A 14102-nucleotide genomic window follows, 5' to 3' on the forward strand; every position below is an offset into this window, starting at 1 on the left:
ATGTAGTACATTACATATAATAATATTTCTGTTCTGGAGTACTAGTTGGCTTGCCATTTTGACTTTCTTCATATGATGGACGTATGGTTTAATCATTCCTTGAGTAGTTACATTAATAAATAAATGAACATATAAATTGAATTAAGCGGAGTCACCACTGAGAATGTGAAATTAGGATATTTTACGAGATTGTGGGTATTTTCTTTTTCTGTTTTTTTTTTTTTTTTTTTAGTTTAAATTGACATATAGTTAATATATGGACTTCCTTGGTAGCTTAGCTGGTAAAGAATCCACATGTAATGCAGGAGACCCCAGTTTGGTTCCTGGGTTGGGAAGCTCCGCTGGAGATGGGATAGGCTACCCACTCCAATATTCTTGGGCTTCCCTGGTGGCTCAGCTGGTAAAGAATCTGCTCACGATGCAGGAGACCTGGGTTTGATCCCTGGGTTGGGAAGATCCCCTGGAGAAGCAAAAGGCTACTCATTCCAGTATTCTGACCTGGAGAATCCAATGGGCTGTATATTGCTTCCATATCTTGGCAATTGTAAATGATACTGGTGTTAATATTGATGTACATGCATCTTCTTGAATTAGTGGTTTTTTTTTTCTTCTAATATAAACCCAGGAGTGGAATTGTTGGATCATATGATCATTATATTTTTGTTTTTTTTTAGAAACCGCCACACTCTTTTCCACATTTTACATTCCTGCCAATAGTATATGAAGGTTTCCTTTTCTCCACATCCTTGGCAATACTTGTTATCTGTGTTCTTTTTGATAGTGGTCATCTGACAAGTGTGAGGTGATATCTCATGTAGTTTTGATTTGCATTCGTGAGGCTGAGCGGTTTTTCTTGTGCCTGTTGGGTACCTGGCATTTTCTCTTTGGAAAAAAATTAAGTTTTTCTGCCCATCACAATTTTTTTTTAAATATTGAGTTATATGAGCTGTTTGTATGTGTTGGATATATACCCCTTATTGGATGTATTTAAATGTACCCAAATAAAGATTTAAATGTACCCAGTCCTGCAAAAGTAGCACCATTAAAATTATCTTTTTTCTGTTAAACTGTTAAAATACAAAGCTAGTTTTGATAAGTGTCTTTCTTATTCTTAGGTGGTGGTTTTAAATTAGAAAGGCTTGAAGTTCGTACCTACGTAGTTCCACAAAGCTAAATTACTTTTAAATTCTAGTTTAATTCTCCCATTTCCTCCACAGAATGAACATAGGACAGCACACATTCATTTTCCAAGAAGCAAAATCTAGGCAGCTAGCTTTGTGGGTTAAGAACATAGAGAGAAATAAGTAAGGAAGACTTGAACTTCCTATCCTTGGACAGGATGATTTGTTCACAAACATTTCGTGGTTATTTCAAAAGCATCAACGTGTGTATACAGGAAATAGAAATCTCAAATATGGACCAGTGACAGGAATATGGTATGAATAAAAAATTATGTTTAGTCTAATTCAGCATAACTGAGGCAATTAAAAAAAGAGAGCAGTCATTTCATTCATTTTTAGAACTATTTTATATTACATTTGGGGGCTTCCCAGGTGGCTCAGTGGTGAGTCCACCTGCCAATTCAGGAGGTGCATGAAAGGTGGGTTGATCCCTGGGTCTGGAATATCCCCTGGAGGATGAAGTGGCAGCCTGCTCAGTGACTGAGCGTGCGGGCATGCAGCAGTACATTGTATGTTCCTCCACAAACCATGCTGGTAGCACTGGCTAATAACGTGTGGCCCTCCACAAGCCCATGGAAGACCCTGTGTTTCAGAAGTGATTAAAGATGCTGACTTCACCACCCCTTTCACTGAACCCTCTGTAGAACATGGGCAGTTAAATAGAAGAAGCACCCAAAATGATCAATGTTGAATATGAATTTTATATGAATTATGTTCACTGATCACGCATGTTCTCCGAGGTCCATTATAAAAGGAGATTTTGTTCCTGGACTTTTATAATTGTGTTATTATTCATGGATCAATTAAGAAGTAAATACAGAAAGAAAAACATGTCTGGATCGATGATGAGTTCCATGGGGTATCTGAAATAGGAGTTTTGATTAAACCCGTAAGTGATTCTGAGGTCCATCGTAAAGACACGTGGCTAAATTATTCCCTCTGTGGGACAAGAGTGCTTGGTACCTTGCGTTTGTACTTTTGTGGTTCTTGGGGATGGATTGTATTTTTATTATAATATTGACCCATAGATTAAAAATATGTCAATAAATTTTAAAAAAATATCATGTACCTATTATTAAGGAATATAATAAAACATGGATTGTTATTAAAATCTAACTGAGACTGTTTACTGTACATTAACAGTAAAGGACCTTACTATTCTGGAAAGAAGTGTATATATATCTGGTCATCTGTATATAACAGTTTTTGTTCCGTGTTGGTGCTACATTTCTGGGTGGTTGTGGTATTAAGGAAATGAAAATGCATTAACTTGTATAAATTCTTGTTTAAGTAACCACATTTAATTAAGAGACAGAGACCGGTGGTGAGAATGTTTTGTAAGACAACACTTCTAATTAACCAAATCCGTTTTTTCGTTGATTTTTATTAAAAGAATAAAAATGAAACAAGTCGTTTCTCCTCAATGGCAATGGCTATATAGATAGACAAAAATTTTGTTCAGTGGTCTTGTCTAGTGGATAAGATCACAGATATTGATATATCTGTATAAGAGGAAGAGGTTATAATTTTATATCTTGATCTTCTTTTAAAAAGTCAGCAAACTACATACCAATTTGAACCCCTGTTTTGGTATCAGGATACTGATCCGTCTTGTTTTCTGAGTTAGATATTCTAGGGAAAATTCTAAGCTCGTCTACTTTTTGAAAGACATGCTTAAGCCTTTCCGTGGCCCAGTGACTTGATTCCGGGTTGGTGTCTAGCCATTTTGAGCTCCCTTTAGAAAAATAAAGGTATGATAGTATTATTCCCTGAATAACACAATAAATCAGTAAGTGAATGAATCCCTAAATACACATAGTGGTGAATAGGTGAGATTGTCTGATGAACAAAATACGTCCAGTTCCATAGAAGTTAAGTCCAATAAGGTGATCCTGGGCTCTTCCCGTGTAAGTAGCAGGCAAAGTAAGATGTCTCTGATGGTAGTTTGTTGAGCAGTGAATTCAGTGGTATTCATATTATTTGACAGCCAAACTTACGTAAATGAAAGAGTACCCTTCTTAGGAAAATGATGAGAATATGATATAAAGTTAGTTTATGATTAATCTAGTCCTCCCTACAAATATCAATTTTAAAAAAGCTAACTCTATTTTTAGAGTTGTTAATAATAGACTTTTTTTCCCCCTTTATAAAATGAACACCACACAGCTGACTTAATCAGCTTTAATGGTGAAGACCCTGGCTATTACTTCTGAGACTAAGGAGCTTAAAGACTGAAATAAGGAAATATCAGTGTTGGTGTTCTAAGCTCCGATGGGGATTATTAATGGGACCCCACTGAATTATTTCAATAAAATAAATAGTCAAATAGCACATGAAATTAAGGAATGCCAATTATGAGCCCATGATTGGAATGTGTCATAAATTAACATTTATGATTAATTCAACTCAGCCCCACTAGGGATCATTCATTACTAAAGGGATGCAAGGAATTTCACATATTTTCAGAGCAGTATTATATTAACTTCCTACTTAATATTCTGGCCACATTTGCTAAATCCATTTCTTAATTGATTAAGATTCAGTTGTTAACTGTTTGAGGCTGGAGTACTTTGGAGGACGGCAGATGTCTTTTTTGTTGGTTGTGGGCTAAGATCATAGGGCTGTTCCTGTTGATCACCAGGTTTAATATCAGGACAAATCAAGTGGAAAAGGAGCAGGTGGGCACTGATCTCAAGGAAGGGACCGATAGGAAGGAAGTTTGCTGATTAACCCCTGTGTGCAAAAACAGAGCCTTATTGTGAAAAGTGATTGAGTCCTTTCATGCTACATTAACAGGGCCACGAACAGCCCTTGGTTGTGTTCAAGGCTTTGTTCTTAGTTTTATGTCACTGCAGATTATTGATTGTGTAATTATTGTTCGTGAATCTGTGAACGAATGAATTAGTTCAGGAAGGGATATGTGGATTAAGAAATAGAAAGTTATGCCTGGATCAGTGATGGCTATTGGTGGAAGTGAATGAATTAATAACATTGAGTGTGCCTTCTGTGTAACTCCGAGGTCCATTCTGTGTAGAGAATCAGTCAATATTCTTTGTAGAAATTAAGTAGTAGGAGAAGATGGGGAAAGACAATGTGGATTTTCTTGGGCTTTTGTGGTTCATGGATGTGGATTATATTATTGCAAGTGAATCAGCAGATGAATAAAGAAAGAATTGTACATCTGAAATAGGAAGAGACCTGCTCCTGGAACAGTTAGTAGAATGGAATAAAATAAGTGTTAATACTAATAAAATCTTGAAGTAAAATGGACAGGTTTAATTTGTAGTCCTCTTTCACATGGAATGCATTAGTATCTGTGGTCAAATGATTTGAGTTTTGGTACAATGCTGTCTGTTGTTTTTTTTTTTCTTTAAGAAAGGAAAAGGTGTTAGCCTATAACTATAAAAAGTTATAGTTATTTTTCTGGTGTTTGCTGCTAGATTCAGTGGTATCCATCATATTTTTCAAGTAACCATAACTTAGAGGCTTCCCTGGTGTCTCAGATGGTAAAGAATCCACCTGCAGAATACCTAGGTTCAGTCCGTGGGTCAGGAAGATCCCCTGGAGAAGGGCATGGCTACCCACTCCAGTATTCTTGCCTGGAGAATCCCATGGACAGAGGAACCTGATGGGCTACAGTGGATAGATTGCAAAGAGTCAGATGAGACCGAGTGGCCTTACTAATCATGTACTTAACAGATGGGTATTTGTAATCATTCAGTTCAGTCACTCAGCCATGTCTGTCACTTTGCGACCCCATGGACTGCAGCCCACCAGGCTTCCCTGTCCATCACCTACAGATCTCAATCTGGGGCTTGGTGGTGGACTGAATAATGTTTATTATATTATTCATAACTAAAAATTCAATCCTGGATTAGTAAAAAATTGATTTTGAGCCAAAGTTTATTGTTATCTAGTTCTGCCTGACTAACAATCATTAAAAAAATAAAATCAAAATCTATTCTAAATCAGCTGTTTTCCTCCCCAGAGTCAACATAGGACAGCTGATTTAATCACTTAATAAAGAATTTTTATCGTGAGCAAGCAGCATAAAGTATAATATAAGTGAGTCCCTTGGTTCACATTCTTTGTTTGAATAGTCTATTCATGAGGGTCAGCTGAAGAATTCCAAAGTAATAATTATGTACTACATACACGAAATACAGAAAACACTTCCAGTATGGACCAGTGATGGGGATGTGTCACGAACCCCAAATTGTGTTTAAGCTAAACCAGTACAACTGAGGTCACTTTAGCAGAAGATAGTAGTGATTTAATTTAGTATTATCTTCTCTTTTCTCCACGGTTGTTTTCACCATCTGCATGTGGGTACAGGGGCTGATAACTTTGCCAGCAGCCTAGAGATGATTGCTGATGGTAGTTTCATTATGTTTTCATGGAACCATCTTTGACATACGAATGAATTAGATCAGAGAGGGCCACATAGGAAGGAATGCTGAATGTGGGTTTGATAGAAAGCAGGGATTTTTGAACCATCCGCATGTGTAGCTTTCAGTTCCATTACAGAAGAAATGTTGTTTTATTAGCTCTACAGGGCGAGAGACTGAAGTTTCAGAATCTGATTTTTGGAATTTTGTGATTGTGTTTCGTGTGTGTGTGTGTCTCAGAAAATTAATCAATACATGAAAAGAAATTTCCTAGCAGGGATCAGTGATGAATCTCATGGGGTTTCTCAAGCAAGAACTGTGATTAAGCCCATCTGCAACTCTGAGGTCCGTAACAGAGCATCTCATTATTCTCTTTGTGGGAAATGAACCCACCACACCTTCTTCTCAGGCTTTTTGGTTTAGGGTATGGATAACTTTATTAAAATAAATTTAGCCTACGAATTAAAATATGGCAGTGATCAAGGAATAAGAGATATATGTGTCCAACTTTGTAAGGTATGTAACGAAACATCGATAATTCTGAAAACAGTTTTTTTAGATTCTTTATAGTCAGGGCTCTTGTCATTTTTGTAAGGAGCAGATGGTCATTTGCACAGAAAACTGAATGTTTTTGTTTTGTGTGGAGGCATGTTGCCAATCAATCATTTTACTAAGGAAAGAGAAATACATTTACATGAATAGTTTATTGAATAAACTGGGTAATTGGGAGGGAGAACATGGAACAATGATGAGACTGTTTTATTCAACCACATTTGTGTTTAAGTCAGTTTTTTTATGCAATTTTATGTTGCATACAAACAAACATTAAAAGAACCAGTTTGCTATTCTTTTGGCTGATGACATGAGGACAAATGTAGATATTATCTAAGGTCCTTATCCAATGTGCGTGGGTCACAGATATTGAAGTATAATTATAAGTGATCAAATGTATACATCTGTATCTCAGTCACTTTTTCAAAAAGTCAGCCAATAGTACATCAGTGGAAGGCATGCAATTGGATGGAAAGATCCTAATTCATCATGTTTTACATAGCTGTTGTCCATGGGAAGATAAAACACTCTAGGCTTTTCCAGTGGTACACACAGACTTTGATAAATAATAGTGTTTCAGTTCTGTTTTGATGGTTATTTAAACTTTTTGGAATTCTTTTAGAAAAATAAAGAAATGGTCTTATTATTCCATGAGTAATTAAATAAAGGAATTAGTGAGCAAATTAATAAATTTATTTAGTAAGGTCAAGCTTGGACCCTTGGTGAGATTGTGCCATGAGTTGCCTCTCCCATGAATCCAGTTCCACACAATTGAAGTTCAGTGAAAAAGATGGTCTCAGCCCATCATGGGTAATATATACAGAGACATATTCTTAATAGTTATAGTTATTTTTCTGGTGTTTACTGCTAGATTCAGTGGTATCCATCATATTTTATAAAATAAAAGATTGCACAAGTTAATATATATAAAGTAGAGCTCTTTCCAAATGTTGAAAATAAGATGCAAGTCAAGGATTATGGTTACCTAATTAGTGATCATTTAAAGTGGATAATTGCAGATTGATTCTTTTTAAAATTTGCTTTTAACTGCTCAGAGCAAGCATTTTGCCAGATTTGATTATTCACTCATGGCAAAGATCTTGACTTTTACCTCTTAGATAAAGAGAGAAGAGATCAATGTAAGTAATAAAATTCATGTTCTGTTGGGGGCTTGGTCATGGGTATCCACTGAGATATTAAGGAATAAATGGCTACATACATCAACAATTCTAACGTGGACATGCATTGGTCAATGATTAAAATATGTTAGGAATATGACTTATGATTAATCCATTTCAGCGTGAGTGAATTTATTAGGACAAAAGGATGAAAAGCATGTCACTCATTTTCTGAAAAGTTTCAGTTCACTTCAGTCCTTCAGTTGTGTTCGACTCTTTGCGATCCCATGGACTTCATAAGGCCGGGCTTCCCTGTCCATCACCATCTCCCCAGCTTGCTCAAACTCATGTCCATTGAGTCGGTGATGCCATCCAACCATCTCATCCTCTGTTGTCCCCTTCGCCTCCTGCCTTCAATCTTTCCCAGCATCAGGGTCTTCTCCAATGAGTCAGCTCTTCGCATCAGGCAGCCAAAGTATTGGAGTTTCAGCTTCAGCGTCAGTCCTTCCAATGAATATTCTGGACTAATTTCCTTTAGAATTGACTGGTTTGATCTCCTTGCTGTCCAAGGGACTTTGAAGAGTCTTAGTGTTCCACTTAATTTCTCTAACTCAAATTTAAATTTAAAATTTTTTTCAATTTTAATTTTCATACCACAAGGGATATAAACGCTATTGATATTGTTATAGACTATGAACCCATCAAGGAGGGGAATATTAGAAAATGCAAAATTTTGCCTTTTTCTTAACCATGGTAGAAAATGAAAGTTCATTGTCCTATCTTTAAAATATGGATGCAAGAAGTCTAAGCATGGACCAATGGCTAACATGGAACTGATATGATACAAGGAAATGGATTAATTCATATTTTCAATGCTGGGCTGCATTGCACAAAAAGCTATTTCTCTAGCTCTGTGGGAAGTGAACTTTCACAAACATATTCATATCTTCAAGCATCTTGGTTTTATTTTCCTAATTCATGAACATTCTATTATTATCAGTGAATCAATGAATATGTCAAGAACAACATATCAAACAAAGACACAGAATACCAAGTCTGGATCGATGATGAGTATGCGTGGGGCATCTGAATACCATTTTGATTAAACCCAGTTTGTAACTCTGAGGTCCATTGTGTCTTTGGGAAATGTGCTTATAAAGGAAGTCAGAAATATTCAAGGATTGTGTTCTTGACCTTTTGTTGTTCATGAATATGGATGGTATTATTATAAGTAAATCGATGCATGAATAAATGAAGTAGAAATAAAGAGGAGAGCTACCCCTTATCCAGCTGTGAAAGGAGCTTATGAACCAAAAATTATCGTTAATACATTTCTGAAAAGTGGAGTTCAGTAAGCTAGACTAAGGGTGCTCCTCCTTTGAGAAAGTGTAGGTAGACATATGTGAATATCAGTGTTCTTGGTGGTGAGCTTCTGGCCATATGTCTTATTTTTAAAATATTCATATAATTTATTATAATAATACTTAATATAATAGATAAGATCAATAGTAATATAACAAATCGTGATAGTACAAAATATTTTGATAAATAGTTGTTTAATATAATCAATAGTGAAAAATAAGATACAAGTGATTAGATAGTTATTGAAACGTGGAAAATGTTTCAGCATGAGAGTTGTGAATCCTCTTGTGTTCACTGATATTTATTTTTAATCAAGTAGATGCATGTTGAAGATTTTTGTGGTAAGCAGATGGATAGATTTAGTGTCTCTCAGTATGTTTGTTAAGTGTCTTTAGGTTTCACCAATATTGGTGCCATTATTACAAGTGAGTCAAAGCATAATTTCATATCTGTATTATTTAAAAGAGTAAAAACTGAGGGCCAGTGAGGAATACATGTAATATGTGAAGGAGCTCAGCTAATCTTGTTTTACTCCCTGGAAGTCCACTTAAAAAAAAAAGATCCAAGCCCCTCCTTCTTCAGGGAAGGATAATATACACCCTACTCTCTAAACATATATTGCTATTAACATTTAAATTCAAATAGTCAAAAATAAAAATTTAGTTTCTTAGTAACACTATGTGGCCAGTGCCTGCCATTTTTAAAAACTGGAGTATAGTTGATTTATGAGGGCTTCCCTGAAAGCTCAATTGATAAAGAATCTGCCTGCAATGCAGGAGACCCCGGTTTGACTCCTGGGTTGGGAAGATCCACTGGAAAAGGGCTAGGCTACCCACTCGAGTATTCTTGGGCCTCCCTTCTAGTTCAGCTGGTAAAGAATCCGCCTGCAATGCAGGAAACCTGGGTTTGATCCCTAGGTTGGGAAGATCCCCTGGAGAGGGAAAGGCTACCCCTGCCAGTATTGTGGCCTGGAGAATGTCATGGACTGTATAATCTTTGGGGTCTCAAAGACTCAGACACGACTGAGCAACTTTCACTAAAACTTTCAGTTGGTTTACAATGCTGTGTTATTTTCACGTGTATAGCAAAGTAAATTAATTTTGTGTGTATATATTTCAGTTTTTAAGATTCTTTGCCTGTACAGGTTATTAAGTAATACTGAGTAGAATTCCCTATGCTATATAGTATGTGTTTGTCAGTTATCTCTTTAATATATTGTAGTATGCATAATGGGCAGTGCTAACAGAGAATATTTCCATTGTTGGAGAAAATGTCATCAGTCAGGAAACTTGAATGTAGTAACATTTAGTGTTGAGTAGCAGATGACTCTATCTGTACGCATTTTACTTTTTAAAAAAGGTCTTGGAAGTTAAGTTGTCTTTAGAGCTATTTGGTGTTGTTCAGTTGCTCAGTTGTGTCCAACTCTTTGTGACTCTGTGATCTATAGCCCACTAGGCTCCTCTATCCATGGGATTTTCCATCCATTTATTAGAGCTATTTAATAATTAATTAATTAATAATTAATGAGTTAAAGTGTATGATATAGTCAAATTGTTTTTTAGAAGAATTTAAATTCATCAAAATCTCCCCCATTAAAAAGTTATCTGGCCTTTCTGTTTTGGTAGGGATATATAGACAAATTTTAATAATATAAGTCATATGCTGGGTGATGGATTAAAAGGTCTTCATAAAAACATTTTGAAAGTCTTTACCAGTTTATGTCACACTAAAAAGTAAGTCAGTAGATGCAAAGGATTCCTCTGTTGGATTGACTGAGGAAAATGTGGCAGAAACCAATGTTTCTGATTAATCTAGTAATGTAGAACTAACTTCTGTTTTAAAAATCCAAGTTTACACTTTTCATTCTTTAAAAAAATCTTTTTTTTTTCTGTCTGATTGAACACTCCACATTGAATTGAGTTATTGTCCAATGATGAGGATGTTGGCTATTCTGTGGGTAAGGAGCAATGTAAGTAACAAAAGTTTCTTTTCTTGGTTTGTATGGTTTATTCATGTGTGGTCACTGAAGTAGTTCAATAGAATAAAAGGCTGTATGCATAAAACCAAGTCTGAGAACACCAAGTAATGACCAGTAGGAAGAAGGTGTTATGGGCCAAGGAGCAGAATTAACACGTTTCAGTACCTCTGAGATTCATCTTAAAAAGAGATGGAATGCATTCAATTAACATTTTCAAAACTGTTATCTATTCCATATTATTTCAGCACCACAGTTGGTTTAATATTTCAATATTGTTAGAGACCCAGCCTATTAATTGTTTAGAGGAAACTCCTAGAAGGGGCAACTTATTGTGTGTGTTCCAGATGTAGGGTACATTGTGGTTTTCGGATAGTCATTACATCATGTTTAAAATCGATTGAATTAAATGTGTATGGCCCAGTTATGGCCCATTTTTTGTGATGGTCCCGGCATGATGCAAGGTTACACTTATATCTAGTCTGCAAACTCTGTCAGAAATCAGCCTAGAGGCAATGATCAGTTATAGCAAGGATCCCGTTCTGCGAGTTTGTGACTCATGGCATAATGGAGGTCTAAATTAACAAAGAAAAAGAGAGCGCTAAGCCTGGACCAGCGATGAGATTGGAGGGTGTCTGAATCAAACATTTTGATTAAAGTGATATCTAACTCTGAGGTCCATCATTTACAAGTGGCCTTCTTTTTTTTTTTTTTCCTTTATGGAAATAAGTATACAGCAGAAGTTCAGAATATTCAGATATCTGGATCACAGACGTCTTCTGGAGATAGATTGATTTTTACCAAAGTAAATGAATATATGAGTAAATGAAGAAATATAAACATGGGTAAATATAAAGAAAGCTGAGCATGGACCGGTTATGTGAGTATGTAACAAACATGGATTATTATTATACATTACTATAGCACTGAACAGAGAAGGACATGGCAACCCACTCCAGTATTCTTGCCTGGAGAATCCCAGGGACAGAGGAGCCTGGTGGGCTGCCGTCCATGGGGTCACACAGAGTCAGACACGACTGAGTGACTGAGCACAGCACAGCACACAGCCCTGAATTTTAGTGAAATATATTCATAAAATATGAGTCTTTTCCCCAAAGGAGTATGTATGCAGACATGCATCAGATTCAGTAGCATTGCTTGATGTAGGTAGGGTGCTAGTTGGTTGCTTTATTTAGAGAAGGGAAAATGACATAAATAAATGCTGATTAAGTAATTATCTAATTGAGAAAAGGATGAACATAGCTCATCTTCAGAATGTGCCTTATGAAAATGGTTATTGTTAATCCAAGTCTTTACAATGAGTTTTATAGGACTTCCCTGGTGTCTCAGACGGTAAAGCTTCTGTCTACAATGTGGGAGACCCAGGTTCAAGCCCTGGGTTGGGAAGATCCCCTGGAGAAGGAAATGGCAATCCACTCCAGCACTATTGCCTGGAATATCCCATGGACAGAGGAGCTTGGTAGGCTACAGTCTATGGGGTCGCAAAGAGTCGGACACGACTGAGCGACATCATTCATTCATTCATTAAAAACAACAAAGCCACGTAGATTTTAAATCTCTATGGGTATTGAAATAGACATATGGAGATAATAAATATTATTCAAGTTTCTTATTTAATGTTAGTTCCTAAATATTGATGTCTTCTTACATATAAATAGATGAAGTTCTAATCACAGGCAATAGTTTAAAAGGAGGCAAACATGGCTCAGTAAGAAAGAAGAATACTGACTCATCTTTATGTATACCACTAATTCTCTCTTCCTAGTTTAGTATGAACATGTAGACGGGCACATGAAAATCAGTTCTATTTTGGGTTGTTTCCATTCTGGATTTCTGTCATTTTCTTTGTGTGTTTGCATATTTGAACATATGATCACATATTCCATGAATAATTCCATGCCAGAATAAATAGAACAGTGAACAGTTGAATTAATGTGTGAGTAGGGCCAAGCATAGACTTTGGTGAGAATATGCCATGAATGATAAATTCTAAATTCACCCATTTCTCTGCAAATTGAGTCCATTAAAAGGATCATCTAGGCTTTTACTTATGTGGGTAGGGGTCTACAGACAGGTATGAGCAGTAGTATCAATTTTTCTTTTTGAGCGATGAACTCAACTGTGCTCATTGGAGTATCTGAAAGTATTAGTTAAACCAAGTAGTAAGAATGAGTGCTCCTCATGGGTCAAAGATGAAAATGAGACTTGAGTGGACTTCATGATTAACCTAGTGTCACACAGCTAATATCCTTTCAATCTGTCTACATCTGGACTGTTCCTTCTTTTGAACATTGGCGTTCGACCCTACAGAATGAAGGCTGGCTGCTTCAATCAGTCTTCTCTGAGGAAGATCTTGGCGGTTCCTTAGTGGGTAAGGATCCTAATGACTCAAATATAATAGTACTAGTCAAAAGATGTTGTCATAAGATTTTGGAGTGAATTTTTTCATTAGACTTAATTGAATTATTTAGATTAGGAAAGTGCACGAGAGCTGGAGTAAGATGCATATGAAGCAGGGGTGTTCACTGATCCATACATACCTCAATGAGAACCACTAGAAAAGAGGTTGCATCTGTTGAGAAAGATCTAGTTTATGGGAAAAGAGCCTGCATACAGATCTTGGTCATTTCTAAGGATCTTGTTCTTGGCATTTTTTTCTATTCACGGCCATTGATGTTATTTCTGTTGGTGGATCAGTGAATGGATCAATAAATAAAGGTATAAATGAAGTAAAAGATTATTTAGCCTGGATCGATGATGAGTACCCTGGGGTGTCTGAAGTCAAGGACTTTGATTAAACCCTATAACTCTGAGGTCCATTGTAAAAAGATTCATTTCTCTTTGTTATCTCTATAGGAAATGAGCTTGCTCAAGGATTTAAAAATATTCAAGAGTTTGTTCTTGTGTTTGGGCTTGTTAGTATTGTATTTTCAGTAAATCAATGCATGAATAAATCAAGAAAGTATAAATGAATAAGGACAAAATGGTTTATTCCTGGTTCAAATATGACAGAGTATAATATAATATATGTAATATAAAAATCATTATTAATACATTTCTTAAGCACTGGGTTCCAGTAAAATAAATTGACTAAAGCTTACCACTTTGGGTAAAGAACATTTGCATAAGTGGATGTAAAGAGCTCATGCTCTATTTCTGGGCTGGTTTGTTAGTTTTTGTTTTATTGAGAGAAGGGCAAAGCTTTTACTTAATTATTGATTAACTATCTACCTAATAGAGAGAAGGCTTTATACAGGGATCTATGTTAAGAATATGTCACATGACCAGTTATGATTAATCGAATGATCTTTGTTACTTTTTAATTAAAAAAATTATCTAATCTTTTTCCTGTGCCTGATGAGCATATGGACAGGCATTAATACTGTCCTGATTCTTTTGTGTCACAAATATTAATGTTACTATTATAAATGTATCAAGTAATAAGTTAATATTTTAATCAGTTACTTGGACCATTTGTTGTGAAACAAGGAGAGTGATTAATCCA

General features: G+C 35.9%; 1 protein-coding gene and 6 non-coding genes across 16 annotated transcripts in view; all 7 read left to right on the top strand.

Annotated features, from left to right (window-relative positions):
- Positions 1-14102, top strand: part of LOC105606646 (uncharacterized) — a 180762-nt gene that overhangs the window by 51728 nt on the left and 114932 nt on the right. For 8 of the 10 annotated variants that reach the window (XR_009597285.1, XR_009597284.1, XR_009597276.1 and 5 more), the window contains exon 11: positions 675-12968. The exons of the other annotated variants lie outside the window; for them this stretch is intronic. The gene's annotated coding sequence lies outside the window, so the exon portion shown is untranslated. The remainder of the gene's footprint in view (positions 1-674; positions 12969-14102) is intronic. 10 annotated transcript variants of the gene reach the window in all.
- LOC114109235 (small nucleolar RNA SNORD113/SNORD114 family) lies at positions 2017-2091 on the top strand. The gene has a single exon (XR_003585914.1). It is a non-coding gene; the product is annotated as a small nucleolar RNA SNORD113/SNORD114 family (small nucleolar RNA).
- On the top strand, positions 4129-4206 carry LOC114109228 (small nucleolar RNA SNORD113/SNORD114 family). Its single transcript, XR_003585908.1, has one exon. It is a non-coding gene; the product is annotated as a small nucleolar RNA SNORD113/SNORD114 family (small nucleolar RNA).
- LOC114109236 (small nucleolar RNA SNORD113/SNORD114 family) lies at positions 5846-5920 on the top strand. Its single transcript, XR_003585915.1, has one exon. It is a non-coding gene; the product is annotated as a small nucleolar RNA SNORD113/SNORD114 family (small nucleolar RNA).
- On the top strand, positions 8297-8371 carry LOC114109223 (small nucleolar RNA SNORD113/SNORD114 family). The gene has a single exon (XR_003585903.1). It is a non-coding gene; the product is annotated as a small nucleolar RNA SNORD113/SNORD114 family (small nucleolar RNA).
- On the top strand, positions 11185-11258 carry LOC114109224 (small nucleolar RNA SNORD113/SNORD114 family). The gene has a single exon (XR_003585904.1). It is a non-coding gene; the product is annotated as a small nucleolar RNA SNORD113/SNORD114 family (small nucleolar RNA).
- Positions 13345-13417, top strand: LOC114109222 (small nucleolar RNA SNORD113/SNORD114 family). The gene has a single exon (XR_003585902.1). It is a non-coding gene; the product is annotated as a small nucleolar RNA SNORD113/SNORD114 family (small nucleolar RNA).

Source organism: Ovis aries, chromosome 18 (assembly GCF_016772045.2).
Source record: "Ovis aries strain OAR_USU_Benz2616 breed Rambouillet chromosome 18, ARS-UI_Ramb_v3.0, whole genome shotgun sequence".
In the NCBI taxonomy this organism is placed as follows: Eukaryota; Metazoa; Chordata; class Mammalia; order Artiodactyla; family Bovidae; genus Ovis; species Ovis aries.